The sequence below is a fragment of the Rhincodon typus genome, chromosome 3 (genome assembly GCF_021869965.1).
Source record: "Rhincodon typus isolate 14 chromosome 3, sRhiTyp1.1, whole genome shotgun sequence".
NCBI lineage: Eukaryota > Metazoa > Chordata > Chondrichthyes > Orectolobiformes > Rhincodontidae > Rhincodon > Rhincodon typus.
This window is the reverse complement of record NC_063334.1, coordinates 82,207,770-82,223,013: the sequence shown is the minus strand read 5'-3', so window position 1 is coordinate 82,223,013 and position 15,244 is coordinate 82,207,770. Positions and strand designations below refer to the sequence as shown.

Sequence of the window (15,244 nt, the reverse complement as noted above, 5' to 3'; positions counted from 1 at the left end):
TTCTTTACCACAGAGGGCTGTTGAGGCTGGGTTGTTAAGTATATTCATGGCTGAAATAGGCAGGTTTTTTTTATTCACTTGTAGAATTTGGCATCACTGGTTGAGCCAGCACTTAATGCCCAACCCTAACTGCCCTTGAGAAGGTGGTGGTGAACTGCCTTCTTGAACGGTTGCAATCCATGTGCTGTAGGTAGACACACAATACTGTTAGGGAGAGAATTCCAAGATTTTCACCCAGTGAACGTGAAGGAATGGTGACATGGAGTCATACAGCACAGAAACAAATCAGGATAGTGAACAGCATGGAGGGGAACTTGCAGGTGGTTGTGCCCTGGTCCTTCGAGATGGTACTGGACATATGTTTGGAAAGTGCTGTAAAGGAGCCTTGGTGAATTTCTGCAGTGCATCTTGGAGACTGTACACACTGCTGCTACTGAGTGTTGATGGTGGAGGCAGTGGGTGTTTGTGGATCCCGTGCCAATCAAACGGGCTGGAGAGCGTCAAGCTTCTTGAGTCTTCTTTTTATTTAATTGTCATTACTTAATGGAATCTTGGGTTGGATAAGGCACGGAAGTTGTGGATTATCAGATCAGCCACGACCTGATTTAAAGGTAGAACAGACTCGACAGGCCGAGTGGCCTACTTCTGCTCCTAGATGTTATATTGTAGTTCAACAGCCATCGCTAAAAAATGCAAAAATCGTCCGAGTAGCGGCTCTGTCTCCCATTTTCCCTTTGTGACAACAAGAGTTTCGCAAGCTGTGCACGAAAAGATTAACACATGTTCAACGATTTAACAAGTTGAATATTTGCTGCTTTACACATTCCGCGAACATAGAGAAATCGATTGTTCTCATTTCAAAACAGCACGTCGTTTCCCTTGAGTATGTAAATTCATCAGGAAATCGCCTGAAGATTTATGCATACAGATATTTTACAATCTTGAAATTCACCGGATAAATTGGGCCAGGTTCGGTTGTGCCAGATGAAACCTGACTTGCCCCAAGTACCATTTGCTAAGAAGACAACTCACCGGATAGTTCGAGATTTTTTTTGTTTGCAATGGGTTCCCCTGTTATCGGCAGAGTCCTTCAATGGGGTAGGAAAACATCGAACACTATGAGAATACTAAGGATAAATTTAACCTGTACAGCAATCGGCGTAGTCTGCATGTTATTCGTTTCACTACAGTACCTCACTGGTTTTGTAAAATTGAAACAGAACAAGACTCATTAACTATGGTGTGATCATTGTGTAAAATAACTCGGGTCTGAGAATGACCTTGTTTACTGTTGTTTCCAAGTTACTGTCGAATGGCTAGCACCGCCCTCTGATCATAGCTGTAGGCGATTTGACGAGGGAAAGATGTATTGGCTTCCAGAAGCAGTTTTGACAAAAAAAATTGACACCAAAATCCAAGAACATTCATTTTTTTAATCTTGGCTTTATTATTTGAAGGCTGGCGGAAGATTATATATGGAACATGGACTTAGTATTGAATTAACTGAGCAGGATATTTCTTAAATTGTAAATTTCAACTGACCCCTTATGCTCAAAAGTTATTGACTTTGAAATAAAAGGGAAACTACAAATTACACGCAATTACACATCAACTTGACGATTCCAGTGCTGATAAAAGTAAAATTTGTTTTTGCTTATGTATTTATAATTTATAATTTATTTTAATGTAAGACTTGTTGGACAAAATGGTCTTCATTCATGCACCATCAACCAACTCCAAGAGATTAAATCTTTGACTTCCTTGTGGTGTAAAGGCTTTAAAACCATGGATCAATCTTCCAATGATATCACAGAGCTGTGGCTCACTGGGTATAAATAGCACAGTAGAGGTGGAGTTAAGAGGAGAGAGGAAGAGAGAAACACACCTGGAGCTCAACAGAAGCCTGAAGTCTAATCTTGTGGATGATAGAAACATTTACGTAGAAGCAGGAGGAGTAGACTGACTAGCATTAGGAGTTTTTGGAACCATCTCTTTCAATAAAGTAACAGTAAAATTACAGTACTCCAGTGAAGCTCAATGCAAGTCGGAAAAATATCACCTCATTTTCCATTTGGGAACTGTACAGCCTTCTGGACTCAATACTGAACTCAACAATTTTAAGCATGTTCTCCCATGTCCTTACCCTAAGCCCCACAGACCAGGCCTCGTTATCACATGGTCTGCTGCAATACACAACCCATTGTTAGCCATTAACAGTCTCCATTAATAGCTATTCACCCTCGCAGCCTGATTGCTATCCACTCCTTTGTCTGTGTGACTGTTCTCTTTTTTGGAGCTCTATCGTCACCTATAGTTTACTCCTTACCCCCTCCCCCCACCCTATTTTGTGCATACAAAACCCAACATTTTCCTAGCCACTATCAGTTCTGAAGAAAGATCACTGGACCCAAAACGTTAACTCTGATTTCTTTCCGCACATGCTGCCAGACCTTTTCAGCAATTTCAGTTTTTGTTTCTGATTTCCAGCATCTGCAGTTCTTTTGATTCTTACTTAGTGAGATTACAGTGTTGTATATCCCTGAACACCATGAAATGTAGTATTTAGTCTTAATATGTAATAAATAGTGTAATGAAGAAATCTAAACTTGAAGACAGCTTCAGATTATGCTTTCTCCTCGACGAGTCTGTCTTGAACACGCACCCACAGATCTGTGTACATGTGTGTACACAACAAAACATTGGAAGGCTGTAATATAACCAGGATCATTCTGCTGGCAACTGTTTCTTTCATTCATAAGAAAATGGTGATGAAAGGAGCAGGTTCTTCATACAGAAGCACAGCTGAAACAAGGTATAAGACCGAGGAGACATCAAACTTACCTTTCCTATATCCTTAACCCGCATGCCATATGCTGCAGTTTCAGAGACCATCATATCTTTAATGGAGGAGGTACACAGACTTTAGAAGCAAAATAGAGTCACAGAGCTGTACAGGATGGAAAAAGACTCTTTGGTCCAACTCGTCCATGCTGACCTGATATCCTAAATTAATCTAGTCCCATTTGCCAGCATTTGGCACATATCCCTCTAAATCTTTCCTATTCATATACCCATCCAGATGCCTTTTAAATATTGTAATTGTACCAGCCTCCACCACTTCCTCTGGCAATTCATTCCATACACACACTGCCCTCTGCATGAAAAAGTTGCCCCTTAGGTTCCTTTTAAATCTTTCCCCATTCACCTTAAATCTATGCCCTTTTGGATTCCCACACCCCAGGGAAAAGACCTTGACCGTCATGATTTTATAAGCCTCTATAAGGTCACCCCTCAGCCTCTGATGCTCCAGGGAAAATAGGCCCAGTCTATTCAGCGTCTCCCTATGGCTCAAACCCTCCAACCTGAGCAACATCCTTGTAAATGTTTTCTGAACCCTTTCAAGTTTCGCAACAGCCTCCCTATAGCAGGGAGATCAGAATTGCACACAGTATTCCAAACATGGCCTAACCGACATCCTGCACAGCCGCAACATGACCTCCCAACTCCTATTCTCAATGCACTGACCAATAAAGGCAAGCATAACAAACACCTTCTTCATGATCCTATCTACCTGTGACTCCACCTTCAAGGAACAATGAACCTGCACTCCAAGGTCTCTTTATTCACTCTCCAGGACCTTACCATTAAGTGTATAAGTCCTGTCCTGATTTGCCTTTCCAAATGCAGCATCCCACACTTATCTAAATTAAACTCCATCTGCCAATCCTCAGCCCATTGGTACATCTGATCAAGATCACATTGTACACTGAGGTAACTTTCTTCGCCATCCATTACACCTCCAAATTTGGTGTCATCTGCAAACTTACTAACCATACCTCCTATGTTCACATCCAAGTCATATGAATGACAAAAAGCAGTGGACCCAGCACCGATCACTGTAGCACACTGCTGGTCACAGGCCTCCAGTCTGAAAAACAACCCTCTACCACCACCCTCTGCCCTCTACCTTCGAGCCAGTTTTGTATCTAAATGGCTAGTTCTCCCTGTATTGCATGTGATCTAACCTTGCTAACCAGTCTACCGTAAATAATCTTGTCAAACACCTTCCTGAAGTCCATATAGATCATGTCCATTGCTCTTCCCTCATCAATCTTCTTTGTTACTTCTTCAAAAGACTCAATCAAGTTAGTGAGACACGATTTCCCATGCACAAAGCCATGTTGACTATTCCCTAATCAGTCCTTGCCTTTCCAAATACATGTAAATCCTGTTCCTCAGGATTCCCTCCAACGACGTGCCCACTTCTGATATCAGGCTCACCAGTCTATAGTTCCCTGGCTTTTCCTTACCATGGTTCTTAAATAATGGGACTGCATAAGCCAATCTCCAGGCTTCCGGCACCTCACCTGTGGTTATTGATGGTATAAATATCTCAGTAAGGGGCCCAGCAATCACTTTGCTAGCTTCCCACAGAGTTCTAGAGTACACCTGATCTGGTCCCAGGGATTTATCCACTTTTACGCATTTTACGACTCCAGCACCTCCTCCTCTGTAATATGGACATTTTTTATGATGTCGCTATTTATTTCCCCATGTTCTCTATCTTCCATTTCTTCTCCACAATAAACACTGATGCAAAATACTCACTTAGTATCTCCCCCATCTCCTGCTGTTACACACATAGGCAGCCTTGTTGATCTTTAAAGGGCCCTATTCTCTCCCTTATTAATCTTTTGTCCTTAATATATTTGTAGAATCCTTTTGGATTCTCCTTGCTCCTAATTGCCAAATCTATCTCATGTCCCTTTTTGTCCTCCTGATTTCCCTCTTAGTATACTCCTACTGCCTTTATACTCTTCTAGGGATTTACTCAATTCCTGCTGTCTATAACTTCTTATTCTTGACCAAAACCTCAATTTCTCTAGTCGTCCAATATTCCTTACACCTACCAGCCTCACCCTTCACCCTAACACGAACATACTATCCCTGAACTCTCGTTATCTCATTTTTGAAGGCTTCCCATTTTCCAGCCATCCCTTTATCTGCAAACATCTGTCCCAAAACAGCTTTTGAAAGTTATTGCCTAATACTGTCAAAATTGGTCTTCCTCCAATCTAGAAATTTCACTTTTAGTTCTGATCTATTCCTTCACTGTTTTAAAGCTAACAGAATTGTGGTCACTGACCACAAAGTTCTCCCCCCTTGCAACCTCAGTCACCTGCCCTGCCTTTAAATATAACAGCATAGACTTTAAGATCATAAGACATAGGAGCACAAGTAGGTCATTCAGCTTATCCAGTCTGCTCTGTCATTCAATGTGATCATGGGTGATCTGATAGTCCTCAAATCCACTTGCCTGCCTTTTCTCCATCACACTTGATTCCCTTAGTAATTAAAACCTGTCCATCTGAGCCTTGAATGTACTTAAAGACCTAATCTCAACAGTCCTATCTGATAAAGAATTCCACAGGTACACTGCCCCTCTGAAAGAAACAAATCCTCATCTCTGTTTTAAATTCATAAGTCATTATTCTGAGACTATGTTGAGTGCGTAAATTAGTTGAGTAGATTCTGGTTGTTGTAGCAACAAATAGGTACAGATACTGTGGGCCTAGTGGTCTTCATTCTGACTATAATAACAGCTCCAAATGGTTTGTAGTTTCCCTATCATTTCCACCCAGATAGCTTTGTAATCTGGACTAAATCAAATGTAACAGTATTAAGATTTGCAGAATATTAAGTGTATTTGATTTTTATCCATAAGCGTGTTATGCTGGATTAAACTGTCCTTCTCCCGATGCAGTCCTACTCACACTCTATATTATCATGGTGAGTGTTCAGATATTATAACTGTTCAGCTATGTTCATCACATGGTGCCCAAAGTGATGTTTAGGATAGTTATTCAGGGCTATTTACCTGTGTGTGTGGTGACCGACAGTGAAGTAAAGCCTATTGTAGGTCTGCTGTACCTGCTGCTGCTGTACATATTTAAAATTAGTTTTAATATCTTCAATTATAACAAAGCAGATAATATTCATGTGGCATCACAGGCTTTATGGGCAAGTCACATTAATCGATTGATGGCGATTAAACAGGTCACCAGCATTAAAAAGCAGTATATTGAAAAATGGCTAATTTCCTGGCAACACAACTTCTCTTTGAGATTATGGAGAATACCCTGTTCCTGTCACATATCGATTAAGATCAATTGTGCTGATTTATGAGAAGCTTCATGTTCAGACTTATGCTCATTAATGTGCATGGAAAATTGAGTATCTATAACCCAAGAAAACATCTGACAATTATATAACTAGAACTGAAGATATTAAAGTTGAGTGGATAAGGCAACATGTGAGCTAGAGCTAAGATCATATAAAATGTTTCACAATAGATTCACTACAAGACAAGGGAGAAGCTGTTATTGGCAAATTCTTTTGTCATTTCTTTCAAATTTATAACATCTAGATCCTGGCCCATTTGCCAAAACAAACAGTTCCTCAGCTGCTCTATGAATACACCTCATTCAGTACCTTTACTGGGTCTCTCCTTAACTTACTCTGAACTAAAATGAACAATTCCAGCTCCTCCATTCTTTTTCCGAATAGCTCAAGTCATTTATCCTTATAAACCCCTTCGGAACATTCTCTAAGACCTTGACATCCTTGCTAAACTATGTGCTCTCCTTTCTGTTTATCTAGTAAAACAGAAGGAAGACAAGCCTAAAACAATATGAACTGAATAGAATGCTAATGAGGATGCAAAGAAGCATTTGATTATGGCTAATATATAGGAGGTTGATTAGCTCAGTTGGCTGCCTGGTTTGTGATGCAGAGGAATGGGAACACTATCGGTTCAATTCCCACATTGACTGAGGGTGCTATTAATGTCACACCTTCTCAACCTCACCCTCACCTGAGGTGTGGTGACACTCTGCTTAAACTACCACCAGTCATCTCTCTCTTTATGATGGGAGAGCAGCCCGATGGCCTGGGTAGGGCTACTGGTGAGTTTGCCTTTTTATTGCTAGTAACAACTAGCACAGACTAACGAGGAGCTAGAATGGAAACTGAACAATTAAACAAATTCACTTGGCAATCTTACCACACAACTCTTAGATTAGTGATCAAGAAAATGGGATAGTTATTGAGCAAAGTATTAAAGTGGATCTATAACAGCTAATGGCCCTGTAGCCTAAAGTAATGGAGAGAATTATGATGCAAAGGAATCCAGTGTTTTAATGAGTTGCACAGGTAAGGAGGGGTTGAGATCATGAAGAGATCAGTAGATAAGTTCAAATTGCTTATGCAGTGGGTTGGAGAATGAGAGAATGTCGTTGAACAGAAATGTAGGACAAATGATTTTTAAAAATTCATTCATGGGACATGGGAGTTGCTGGCTGAGCCAGCATTTACTGCCCATTCTTGTTGCCGTTGACAAGTGGGTGGTGAGCTGCCTTCCTGAACTGCTGCAGTTTATCTGGTGTAAGTACACCCATAAGGCCATTATGGAGGGGTTATCAGGATTTCAACCCAAGATGTGTTCTTGGGTTGGTGGTAGATATCCAAGTCAGGATGATGAGTGGCCTGGAGGGAATCTTGCAGATAGTGGTGCTTCCATGTATCTGCTGTTCCACTGTTTAGGAAGGATGTTATTAATGAGCGGCAGGTAGGTTGCTAAACCTATGTAGAGGGTCATATCCAATATACAGGCACAGGGAGGAGAAACCATCACAGGATATGTGCCAATTGTATTGTGGCAGACAGAATTTAAATCAAGTTAATGCAGAGAGTACCGAATGAATGGAATGGTCAAGTGCAGAAAAGTCAAAATAAATCAGAACAGACAGCAAGCACACTGTCACAAATATGATAATAGACTGCCTAGTAGTATTATTATTGGACTGTTAATCCAGAGACCTAGGTAACAACCTGGGGAACTGGATTCGATTCCCACTATGGCAGATGGTGGAATCTGAATTCAATAAAAAAACTGGAATTAAGAGTCTAATGATGACCATGAATTCATTGTCAATTGTCAGGAAAAACCCACCAGCTCACTAATGTCCTTTAGGAAAGGAAACTGCCATCCTTACCTGGTTTGGCCTACATGTGACTTCAGACCCACAGCAATGTAGTTGACTCTTGTGGGCAATTAGGGATGCTCAATAAATGCTGACCTAGCCAGCAACGCCCTAATCCCGTGAATGAAAAAAAAAGTAATTAGTGAGTTGGGCAGCGAAAAACACAAACCTGCTGACAGGGTGGAAACTGAATTGAAGGAATTGGGGGAAGTGACAGAAGAAATGAATAGGGAGCTAAGTGGTGGTGTTATGTTTGAGTGCTCTGTTATGACAGTGCTGTTACCGAAGAAAAGAACACCTCCTGCTTAGTGGTGACATCATTCCCACCTATCTACTGTTGTAGGGAAATAGTTCCCATTTAAAGATAGCTAGAGACTAGAGGAAATCAAAGCTTATAGGAGGAGACTGTGATAGCAGACCAGACATCAAGGCGAGGCAGAATGGGGACAGGCAATTAGGCTTTGGGATTTTGTGATGTGCGGGCGATTTTTGGTATAGGGATTAGACAAGCAAACAAGGAAGACTGGGAGCAAGACTAGGGTACTGATGGGAGGGGAAAAGGAGACTAAGAAATAAGATGGGTGTGCAACCCAGTTTTCCTGTAAATCTGACAGCAACAGTAGTACCTGGTAAATGAGGGGAGTATAAGACAGTAGCAAATGATTGATTGTTTCTACTGGAGAGAGCAGTGGGAACATGGGGCTTAGAGACCAAGGATTCTTCCTGAAAGAATCAAGACAGAAGGAAAGATTTTTGCCAGATCATGAGATGTTTCATCTTGAGTGACTAGTAAGAGGCACAAACTTTATTTAAATCGGATAAGAATTTACAAAGCCGAAATATAGAATGATCTTTTGGAATGGGATTACATGAAAGTCTGTCAGTACTAGCACAGGATCACATGCTAAATTTGCTGAAATTTCTGTCATTCTATGGAAATCCAATTGAATCTGAGCTAAGGTATTGGTTTATAAATAGAAACAGAAAGAGCAGTTCGATGTTGATGCAACTGATGTTACTTGGCACATCAGGCAGAATCTTTCAACTCCTGCAGTGTCTGGAAGACAGTAGTGAGAGAAAAGTCAGAAATCTTAAGAGTCAGTTCAATTAGAGGGCTAATTGGGATTTTCTGACAAAGAATGGGCTCCCACTGGGCATCCCCTCCACAGGGTGTAAAATAAAGCTTAAATTATATCTTTATTCCAGGAATAGTTACAGAACATGTGTGAAAGGAGCTATGTCACAGTGATATCAGCTCCCATGGAACTAAGCCTGAGTCTGTAAGACTACAGCAGCAATAACTGTCTCACCATACTTGCCAAGTAATAATATTACCTTAATAATGCTTGTTAATGTTCACTCATAAAAGTGTAGACTTCATGTCTTTACATGGTCACCAGGCGGTGACCAGACCCACAAAACTAGAGGCCAGCAACAGAAAGAACTCAAAGTGAAGCTCAGCAACAGTACAGTCTTAAGAATAAAAACCACAAGGGCTGTCCAGTGATCTGACGCCAGAATGGGTAAAATTCTTGATGAGTTGCTTAGTGATGATACGGACTAGTCAGAAAGCAAATTCAAGGCCCAGCTAAACATCAGACCACAGAGAGACAAAGCTTGTCTAAAAGCTGAAAAACTGCAGCAACAGGCTTATAACAAGCAGCATAGAAAGCAAAGACTAACAAGAAATAGGGAAAATCAGTCAGCCACGGTAAGTAAAATATAACAGGAAATCAAAGGACGAGAAAGAAATTATGATTCAGAAAATCCACCAGTAGCTGGGCATGAATATAAGTACATAAGACCTTGGATCTGCCCAAACTCTGAATCTCTTTAACCTCTACAAGATTTTGCCCATCGAGTGGGACGGCACTGGTGGTGAGCACTGCTGCCTCACAGCGCCAGAGACCCAGGTTTGATTCCACCCTCAGGTGACTGTCTGTGTAGAGTTTGCACATTCTCCCCGTGTCTGTGTGCGTTTCCTCCAGGCACTCCGGTTTCCTCCCACAGTCGGAAGCTGTGCAGGTTAGGCAGACTGGCCATGCTAAATTGCCCATAGTGTCCAGGGATGTGCAGGTTAGGTGGATTAGCCTTGGGCAATGCAGGGTTACATGGATGGGTTGGGTCTGAGTGGGATGCTCTTCAGAGAATTGGTGTGGACTAGATGGCCCAAATGGCCTTCTTCATCCGCTATAGGGATTGTATGAGTGTTTTTCTGTTTTGATTTCCAATTCTCAGTAATTGGGTTTGGTTTGTGATTATTAGAAACATTGTTACTGTCTACTTTCAGATGATGAGACTATGAGAGGTGTCCCAGACATCATTATAAGATTGCTACTTGTAATGGGAATAATATCAGAGTATAAAATCTATTATTATAGGTTACAGCCTCAAATAATGTAACCTGCAATGTAACCAATATGCCTCTAAGTCCTTTTGATCTGTATATCCTTTGCTTGCTGTGATCTGCCTGTACCTCTCGTCAACTAAGCTTTTCACTGTATTTAGGTACACGTGACAATAAAATCAATCAATCAAACCGTTGAAGGGAATCTAGTAGTAAACAATGAAGTTTCAGTATGTTCACACCAGTTAAAAGATGAAGCAACTTTTGCCAACTCTGTTTTTTTCACAGAGTTGTTATATTTCCATTGGTTTGACCATCATTTTCCCTTCTTCACATTCTAGTAGGAGTTCTCAGTCAACAGATGTTGACACAAAACTGAAGCAAAGATAGATAACCTAACCTACATAAGTTAAATGTCATGATGTCTATAGAGATAAAGTAATTGTGGTCAAACCTCAATTAATACCTTCAAACAGTTGGTAGGTATGAGCTTGAAGCATGAGTGATTAATGTCCCAGATCATTGGTTGAAATAGAGTTGTTATGTCATAAGAAGTTCAAAACTGGCATTACAGTATGCAGATGGACTGCCCACACACTTCCAGTATTTCAGATTTCTACCATGGAGCTGCTGATGATTCAACTAAATTGAATTTGCCAGTTATTGTCAGATTAGGTTGGACTGGATACAGTTACAACTGTGACAGTCCGCTCAAAGGCAGAGTTCCCAATTGGGTTGGCACTAATCCATCGGAGGCTGGTTTCATAGACTGGACAAATCCTCAGGATGGAAAATGGTTAAGTTCTAAATGGTTATGTACCGTATAGTATAGGAGCCAGTGCCAGTGAAACACCCAAAGCTCTGTTTCAAGAATGAAAAGATGAGGGCACTAAACATGGACTGGCACACCTGGGAAACAATAACAGGCAGAAGATGGAAACGATGACATGTGGCTGGTAGCATTCACACAATGGCCGGTTACGAAAGCCTGGCAACAGGGTGTTAATGCCGAAAACAGCAATCCTCATTGTCACATCGCAGCTTCATGTACATTTGTGGCAATACCTGTCCCTCAGTGATTGGCCTTCATAGCCATCAACAGATGGTACAGTACACTCAATGAACACAACCCACCTAAATGGATCATTTGCAATGTGTTTAAGATACCTGGCAGCTATAAGGTTACCGACAAGTCAAACTGGACATCAACTGGGCTCATCAGTATATAAACAGCAAATATTCCAGGTGAAGTGCAGTGCAAAGAACAAAATAAAACAATGTCAATGGTGATTGTTGTTTTCTGGACTCCCGCAGAGCTCTGTGGCACAGGTTTTAGAATCACTTAAAGGGTCGCAGAACGTCAAATGTGTGCTAATACATCAGGTCCTTGTGTGCCGAATGAATAGAATGGTGCACCTTAAAGGTCTCGGTGTCCTTTCTACTATGCCCATTGCATCGCCTGTGGATGTTTTACCAATTCTTTCAAATGAATGGAATCTACAACTTTTAGCATTTAACCAGCACCGTCCCTTTTTCGACACGTGTTGGCTTGCAGCAGTAAACAAGGCTGTAGGTTGTTTATAGAGTCACCTCCTGTCCCGGTGAGTGCTTTTCTTTCAGAGGCGAGTTTACATCAGTCAACATTGTCGGGCGGTTTGCTCTCCACATTTGAGCATTTTAAGGTGGCCATTCACTGTTAGAAGCTGGGAGCTCTGTCCCGTCGGAGGAATTGCTGCTGGAGGAGATGCCACTGTAGCTGGCTGTGTTGAAGCAATCCTGGTTATTGTTGGTGAATACAGTCGTGTGGTAGCCTTTGTTTATAACAAGCACTGTGACATTTCGATTTTAAACCTGACAAGAGTTTCTGTTTTCCGGGAGCTTTTCACCACAGGCAGTGGTGCCCGGTGATAGCGAGGAGGCTATCACTCTGTCTCTCCCTGGTGCAGAATGGAGGAGCTGGCAGCATCTGACACCGAAACCAGCACCAAGCAAGAATCCCACTCCATCCAGACTCGCCTCCGGAAACACTTCCAGAAGAACAGACCCTTCCTCGGCTCGAAAGAGCAGAAGGGCGATTCTAAGAAAGAAACAGCGGGCAGAGTGCAACTGAAAAGCAAGAGGAGGCAGGTACTGGACCGCGTCTTCTCGTCCTCTCAGCCCAACCTGTGCTGCTCGGGACCGAACGACAACACGGGCTCCAGTGGTCAGAGGGATTCCCGGGCTGGGAGCAAGCTTCTGCCCGAACCGAAAGCGAGCACCCCGCAGAGACAGAAAGCTATTTTCGCCAGTGTTTGGTCTGCAGTGACCCATCACAAGAGCTCTTCCCTGGGCACCTCCGAATGCCTGAAAGTCCCAAACCGTGCTGAGGAAGTGGAGACCTGCAGTCAGCCTGGAGCTGCAATGACTGTGAGTAACAACTTGTTATCGCTCCAATGTGTCAGCTCCGGATTTTGGTGCAGTGTTGATGTTCGTGGTTCCTCTTCAGTCACCACTGGATGGGTTGAAGGGGCCATGACACTCGGGGCCTAAAGGCTGGAAGGTGGTTTGCCAGGCTGGGTAATGTGTAAGCAGTGACTTTATGACGGGCGTGTCTAAATTATTATAAATGTACGTGACCCCCACTTCACCCGACCCAAGGGCCCTATCCGGAGACAGGAGAGAACGGGGTTAGCTGCAGCCGCCTTAGGGCTTGGTGGGGTGTAGATCGGATCGGGGAATCCCGCCTCCGGGAGATCCCAAACTTTTGTTTTTGCCAGTTGTCCATAAAAAAAAGCGGAGCAAACCGGCAAGACAGCGGGAGAGGCGGGATTTCACAGTCACCGGGAAATATTTCCACTCCGGGCCAGGCGGAAATGCAATTCAGGCATCGCTGAATTGTTTCAGTACCGGCATCTGGAGGATAGCTGGCAGTTCCGAGTCGTGTGGACCAGCTTGGTGCTGCTCTGACCCTGAACTTGTCGCACGTATTTTCTGCAGCAGTTGTAAAGCATGCGAGCGACTGAGGGTAGCACAACCTGAACAGCAGCAGCAGCGATAGGGCGGCTTGGTATTTTAAGCGGACAACTCTCACAGGGCTACATCTACCACAGAAACGTCGCAGAACAATTCGTGAACGGAATGAAATCAGGGACACTTCCCTCTTAATGTATGGTTCCTTTTACAGTTGTAAAAAGTGGTGAATGAAATCAAGAGATTAGAGTCCATCTAGATTACTTTCTGGAAGTGGTATTGTAGGGAACGATAATAAAGCTGTTCACCAAACGTGACGATCGATTGGTCTTCAACAGACCCAGAGGTTAAAGGAGGAAAACCTAGTGATGGTGAGCTTTGGGAACCAAAACCAGGTCAAAAATCCTCCTTCTTCCATCTAAACAATGCCACACATACCATATGCTACCTCATCACTGACCTTGCTACTAGCTTCTTCTGTGAAAGAATTCCACCTGATTTGCCTTTCAATGAATTAACATTTACAGACACCACCAACTTCTGAAGGAAGCTGCTTCATACTTGTGCCGCACACTCGCTGAAATAAGGACTATTAGTGGAATTTCAGGAATAGAGGAAGGGAGCTAGGTTTGGGAAAACAAAAAGGCATGTCTCTCCAAATGGAATGGAGATTTCACCATGGTGAGCATGTGTTTTTTCTTAAATTCAGATTTCTCGATGGAAGTCAGTCTGACTGAGAGACAGACTTGGCTGCCCATTGGGAAGGGAAGTTTTCCAGAATATGTTGCAGGCAAAGATCAGAAATGGTTTGTGACTGATCTAGACGGAGATTGCAGGGAATGGAGTGGGTAAGGCATGGTCAGAGTGTCAGACCACAAGGTCTTGAGGAAGATTAAAGGGCTGTCAGAGATCATAGGAGTTGGGGAAGATTCAGAAATCACAGCAGGGATTTTGGGGTTTGTGATGAGAGAGAGGCTGACAACAGAAGATTATGAAGGTGAAATGCTTTTTAACAGGTTGGAGGAAACACTCGTACTGCTCCTGACGTACATGCGCTATTTGTAAAGGCAATTTTCTGCTTCTGGTCCAGTGTTTCTAAAGCCTTTTCTGACCAACATTAATTACCAATAGTAATGCATTAAAAGTAGAAGCCTGCAGCCTCCTTGAACCTCCTTAATGACACACCCAGTGCATTGATGGCCAGATCCTCATCTCACTGCTGTTAATAATAGAAGTGGCTAGTATCAAAGTGGCTCAGGATTCTCTTTCAGATTTTTAACATGTTAACCTCCCATCTGACCCAAATTTGGGAGCAAGAAAGTTATTCCAATGGGTTCTCCAGATTAATTGAGATTTTATCCTTCTTTAAATATTGTCTGGTCTTGTACATCCCTTTAAAATTGTAAAAACAGCAATCACTTCTCAACTTTCTCTTTTCCACTGACAGCATCTTCAATTAATGTAATTACTCATCATAATCTAATCATCCTTTGCTGTTTTTTGTATCCACTCAACAGCAACCAGAACTGGACTTGTAATTCCAAATCTAATTGTGCTCATGATTTACAAATTGGCAGGATGGGTCTTAGGCCTGGCAGCATCTGTGGAGAAAGAAACAGAGTTAATGTTTCATGTCTAGTTACTCTGTTTCACTCTCCACAGATGCTGCCAGACCTACTGAGCTTCTCCAGTAATATATGCTTGTTTGCAACTTCTTTAGTCTGCTTTCCTACCTATCTTGGTATTGAATGCAAATCAAACTTTGCCTTTGTTCCCCTCATCAAAGTCTTTAATGTAAATTGTGAAATGTTGAGTGACCAGTACAAACTCCTGTGGGATTCCAATCGTATCCTACCAATCAGACAATCCTGCCTGTTGTGTATGCATGCTTTGTTTTCTGTTAGCC

General features: G+C 42.3%; 1 protein-coding gene across 2 annotated transcripts in view; it reads right to left on the bottom strand.

Moving 5' to 3' along the window:
• Positions 1-11,546, bottom strand: part of fam81b (family with sequence similarity 81 member B) — a 40,683-nt gene extending 29,137 nt beyond the window's left edge. The window contains exon 1 of one of the 2 annotated variants that reach the window (XM_048592433.1): positions 11,524-11,546. The gene's annotated coding sequence lies outside the window, so the exon portion shown is untranslated. Of the gene's footprint in view, positions 1-1,032; positions 1,278-11,523 lie in introns of those variants that run through there. The other variant, XM_020512857.2, reaches the window with a different exon arrangement.
• Between the last annotated feature and the right edge of the window lie 3,698 nt (positions 11,547-15,244).